This window comes from Phascolarctos cinereus, unplaced genomic scaffold (genome assembly GCF_003287225.1).
Source record: "Phascolarctos cinereus isolate Bilbo 61053 unplaced genomic scaffold, phaCin_HiC Scaffold_5;HRSCAF=322, whole genome shotgun sequence".
Taxonomy (NCBI): domain Eukaryota; kingdom Metazoa; phylum Chordata; class Mammalia; order Diprotodontia; family Phascolarctidae; genus Phascolarctos; species Phascolarctos cinereus.
This window is the reverse complement of record NW_027555958.1, coordinates 202,775,642-202,781,825: the sequence shown is the minus strand read 5'-3', so window position 1 is coordinate 202,781,825 and position 6,184 is coordinate 202,775,642. Positions and strand designations below refer to the sequence as shown.

Sequence of the window (6,184 nt, the reverse complement as noted above, 5' to 3'; positions counted from 1 at the left end):
AAATCTATTTGGCAAAAAATGCTGGTAAAATATAAATAACTACTAGAAGAAATTAAAACACCTTGGGAATGGATTGGACACTTGTTACTCTTCTCTGTAAAAATGGATCTGCAGAAGGTGTCAGTAAATCTACTGATCATGATCTGCATTCCGGTACATCAATTCAATCACAGAAAGCCATTTTTTTTTTTTACACAAAGCATTCGCTATGAAATAGCAAGAAAGCAATATATCATTGAAACATTTTTACCTTAACTTCATGTTAAAATGAAAATTAAATGACCACCACCACAACAATAATTATAACAAACACATTTAGCCTTCTAGAGTTTGCAAATTAATTTTCATGCATTATATACTTTAAGCCTTATAGTTATTCTATGTGTTAAGCATATCACATATTACTCTGTATATTTTAAAGAAGAGTAAACAGATTAAAGAGTTTAAGTGACTAAGGACTCATCCATGATTATAAAACTACCTTTTTTGAATAAAATTTTAAATTTCTTAATTGCTAGACTACAAAGATATATTTGATTGCCAATATGTAGTTGGCAATAGAAAATTGTGAGAAAGTCTGCTTTTTATTTCTATATTTTTATCAAGGATTTGATAATGTGTATGTAGATCATTCTCATAAAATTTTATGGAAATGCAAACATTGGCAGATTGGCAATTATTAATATGCTTTTGATGTCTTTCTTTTTTGGGTAATGATATTGTATGTTCTTTCTATCCATTGAGTGTCTTATCCTCTTTCATTTTTTAAGAAATATTTATTTTTAGTTTTAAACATTCACTTTTATAAGATTTTCAGTTTTAAATTTTCTCCCTCTCCTTCCCCTGTCCATTCCCCAAGACAGCTTGCAATCAGATGCGGGCATACACGTACAATTATATTAAATATTTATATATTAGTCACATTGTGAAGAAGAATTTGAGCCAAAGGGAAAAATCATGAGAAAGACTGCCCCCCCAAAAAAAAGGGGGAAAATAGTATGCTTCAATGTGCATTCAGACCCCATAATTCTTTCTCTGGATGTGGATAGCATTTTCCATCATGAGTCTTTTGGAATTTTCTTAGATCATTGCATTGCTCAGAAGAGTTAAGTCCAATAAAAGCAGTCATTGCACAAGATTGCAGTTATGGTGTGCAGTGTTTTCCTGGCTCTACTCACTTCACTAAACATCAGCTTATATAAATTTTTCCAGGTTTTTCTGAAGTTCATCTGCTCATCATTTCTTATGGAACAATAGTGTTCCATTACATTTGTAGACCACAACTTATTCAGCCATTTCCCAATTGATGGGCATCCCCTCAATTTCCAATTATTGGCCACCACAAAAAAAATAGAAAAGTTGCATTAATATTTTTGTATATGTGGGTGCTTTCCCCTTTTTTATGATATCTTGTGGATACAGACCTAGAAGTGGTATTGCTGAATCAAATGGTATGCAAAGTTTCATAGTTAGGCTCTCCAGAATGGTTGGATCAGTTCACAGCTCCACCAACAATGCATTAGTGTTCCAATTTTCCCACATGTTCTCCAGCATTTATCATTTTCCAGTTTTGTCATGTTAGCCATTCTGATATGTGTGATGTGGTACCTAAGAGTTGTTCTGATGTACATTTCTCTAATCAACAGTAATTTGGAGAATTTTTTTTCATATGACTACAGATATCTTAATTTTTTCATCTGAACTCTGCCTGTTCATATCATTTAGCCATTTGTAAAATTGGGAATTACTTCTGTGTCTGTGTGTGTGTGTGTGTGTATGTGTGTAAGTATGTATGTATACACACACACACACACACACACACACATTTTGTTTTTTTGCTTTTTTTGGCTAGGCAATACGGTTAAGTAAGTTGCCCAGGGTCACACAGCGAGTAAGTGTTATGTGCTGAGGCTGGATTGGAACTCGGGTACTCCAGAATTCAGGGCCAGTGCTCTATCCAATGCATCACCTAGCTGCCCTTGATTTGTATATATTATATATATATATATTATAATTATATATATAATATATATATATTATATATATATATATATAATATATATATATATATATATATATATATATATATATATATATATATATATATATATATATATTTGACTCATATAGTTTATATATGTTATTTTAGAAATGAGGTCTTTATCAGAGATACTGACTGTAAAATTTATTTCCCAGCTTTCTGCTTCCATTTTAATCTTTGTTGTATTGGCTTTGTTTGTGAAAAACCTTTTTTTATAAATATAATCAAAATTATCCACTTTGAATCTCATAATGTTCTCTATCTTGTTTGGTCATAAATTCTTCTATTCTCCCCAACTCTGACAGGCAAACTGTTTCTTACTCTCCTAATTTATTTGTAGTATCACCCTTTATGTCTAAACTGTGTACCCATTTTTACTTTATCCTAGTATGATGTGTAACATGTTGGTTTATGCCTACTTTCTGCCATACTATTTTCCAATTTTCCCAGTAGTTTTTTGTCAAATAATGAGTTCTTTTCCCAAAAGGTGGAATCGTTGGTTTTATCAAAAAGTACATTACTATAGTCATTGACTACCCTGTCTTGTGTAGTTCATCTATTCCATTTATGCACCATTTTATTTCCTAGCCAAGTAATTTTGATGATTGCTGCCATATAACACTTATAGAACAATTTAACATCTGCTATGTTTGGCTACCTCCCCTTGAATTGTTTTCAATAATTCTCTTGATATTCTGGATCTTTTGTTCTTCCAGATGTTTGACACATACACAAAAACACCTGACATATATGGGACTCAAAATTATCAGAAAAAATGCACATAAAAAGTATACAGTTTGTTTTTTTTCTTTGTATACATAGTATACAAAGTAGTAAAAGTACGTGATGTGGGGTGTAATGTGAAGGTAATCATATGAGCTCTGTTTTGAGGAAGGAATAAATAAATTATAAAGAAAGCCAATCAGATGAATTAGATGTCATTTTTCTTAAAACAAAATGTTGAAAATAATACTAATATCACCAGAATTTCTCCCAAATGATTACTTCTTCCTAGTCATTCTTTCAGAACTATGGTTCTTAGGAAATAGAACCAAGCTTTAAAATATTTTAAATGTTCATAATCAGAAGTTCTAGTTGGTAGATAAAACACTACTTGTATTTTTCATCCCTAAATATTCTTCAACTCTTACTTTTCAAAGTTCATTGTTTAATTAAAAGATAAATTTTCAGATTCCAAAAGTTTACTACTTAAAAAAGTAAACAAATTAATAATTGTTCAATTATTTACTTTTTTTCACTGAACATAGCTTATTTACAGTTTTGTATACTGTCTTAACATGAAAGGTACCACTTTTCTATTTGAGCCATGTTTTAACCAAAGCAAAATATAACCTAAGTAATACAAAGTGTTAAAATACAGCATAAGATACAAAAACAGACATACTTTATCTAGTTAGGAATGTAATTATGATGTTGCATTTAAAAAAATCCAAAAATATGTTTAGGAAATCACACGAACATAGATCACTGTTTTGACTGAAATGCATAAATTTGTAGCAAAGTTCTAATGTTAAAATAACAGAGAATGCACAAAATTAATGTTTATTCTACCTTTATGCCATATACTAAGATCCTTCATCAATGTTACATGAGTAAAATGAACATCAAAGAAACAAAAAACAAAATAAAACAACAACAAAAAAAAACCAAATCAACTCAGTATCACTAATGTTACCAAATAGTGAAACAAATAAATTAAATCTAGCAGCCATCAGCATAGATTACAGCAATAAAGAAATGCCTAAAAAAGCAACAAAAAAATTGCTAGAAAATTAGATGCATCATAGTTTTCCAAACCAGTAAAATATGTTACTGCATACAATGCAATGTACAACAGATGTAATTCTGTGTAAGGTAAAGAAATGCTAATTCTTGCAGGCAGTTAGGTGGTGCAGTGGATAGAGCACCAGCCCTGAAGTGAGGAAGACTTGAGTTCAAATCCACCCTCAGACCAAACACTTAACGCTAGCTGTGTGACCCTGGGCAAGTCAATTCATCCCAATTGCCTAAAATAACAAAAACAAACAAAACAAAACAAAAACAAGAAATGCAAGTTCTTTTCTGAGTATTGTGGATAGATAAATGTTTTTGTAATAGTAATACTTCTACTAAGGTATTACAGAGTGGGCAAGGAACACACTTATGGATTCTGGGGATGGATTCTGGGGATGATGTGTACAATAAATTATTTGATTGAGATAATAGTTACTTTAGTCAAAATAGAAAAAAAATGATACAGAAGTAAAAGACAAAGGTGAATGACACTTCTCATATATCTTAGTAATGTTTACATGGAAATTAAATTTAAATACAGTCCACTTTGCTTTTGAAGAGACTTTGGTTCAGCTCCAAAATCTAGATTGCTTGATGCAGTCTTCTATGAAAGAATACTCAGAAGGTGTCTTCTTAAATAACAAACCTATTTTTAGTGGTGGAGCTGCTCTTACTAGCTGTGTCTGCATGGGACTGATAACCAATCACTATCTTTTGAGGAAGTCCTAACTTCTCCTTGTATAACTTCCCTATATGTGTAACAGCAGCTCTGTTTTCACGCTCAGTAGTCCATATTACTATTTTATAGCCTTTAGCTCTAACATTAACAACAGTGCCACACACATCATCATTGTATTCATCAAATGACCAGTGGAATAAGGCACCATAGAGTCTGTAGCCAAAAGCAATGGAGGTCACTTCATCTCTGCTGTTTGTTTAATGTAATTAGCCATTGTTCTCATTTTTTTTTCCTCTTCCCACCTAGACTGAATCCCATCCTTAAAAATTACTGGACAGTTGGATATCATTGTATAAAGCGCAGAAGTATGCAACAGTATCAGACTTAGAGATCAGACAAAAGTTTACTTGCCAAGTTTTGCTCTTATCATTTAAAAAAAAAACTAGAATGCCCATCTGTTCTTTAATGGCCATTTAACATAGTGTTCAGGACTGGCAACCTCCTGATTGGTTTCGGTTTTTTCATCTGCAGGTAGGGCATTAGGAGTGGTGATGGTTTCAGGTTCCATAGTCGCCATCTTAGATTGATCTGATCAGACTTCAATCATCTATTATTATGATATATAGTAGGCTATTCGAGTTTATTCTAATTATAGAATAGTATAAATTAATTGAAAAACTGAAGAATTTGAGAATCAGGAAGGAACAGGTATTCAGTCAAAACATATGGGAAATGAATGATCATTATGGAACATAGGACTATAGATAGATATATTTAGGCAGAAATGATAGTGATAAATACCCTAATATAAAAGAAAGCATGATAAAGGTAGAATGTAATAGATCTTCATTTAATGATGAAATCTGTCAGACTTGCTTACTGATTTTAGAATATTATGCCTTACTTCAGTACATAAAGGATCATTTACTTTATTAATGTTAGCATTGGTGGACTTTGCTGCCAATGTCTTTCCATCTTACATCGTTCCTATCGATGGGATCCCATAAGATTTCCAAAGGATTTGCCTCTCATCCTTGAAATTACTTGACTAACAATGCAGCACTTAGCCTGTTCATCCATTACTCTTTGTTCATACATCATGGTCAATGTACCTTTATTCTGAATAATATGTATTCTGAATGATATTATGTTGTAATTGAAGGAACAAAAGCACTTCAGTTGAGATTTGGCTCTGTCACTTACTCTCTGCTTGACCTTGCAAAAGTAACATATATAGCTCAGTCCTATAAAGGACTTCAATTTTTTATCTATAAAATGAAGGTATTAGATTTCTAAATTTCCCTTCCAACTATTCTATTGTCTCCTGATCTTTTACTTCTTTTCATGAGTATAATTCAAGGATGCTATCATACTGTAACCTATGTCATCCACAAATCTGTCTTTATCTTTCCCTTGTAAATTGGTATTGCAAAAGGATCACTCTGGACTTAAAAAGAAGTTGACACAAACAGTAAGTTTCTCCTTTATGCTTATTTTATTTCATCCAGGTGCCCTTCTAAATATCATTTTCTTAAATGCTATTTCCACTTCCCTTTATGACATTTTGAGAACTAAAGCTTCTACTGCCATTGAGTATTAAGAACAAGATATATAAAAACAAATTTGCCAGATGTGTACTATTTTTATCTATTTGTACATTTTTTCTGATA

The 6,184-nt window shown here is 31.7% G+C and overlaps 1 pseudogene; it reads right to left on the bottom strand.

The window, feature by feature from the left end:
- Nucleotides 1-4,468: 4,468 nt before the first annotated feature.
- LOC110217901 (eukaryotic translation initiation factor 4E pseudogene) lies at nt 4,469-5,091 on the bottom strand (annotated as a pseudogene).
- Nucleotides 5,092-6,184: the final 1,093 nt, after the last annotated feature.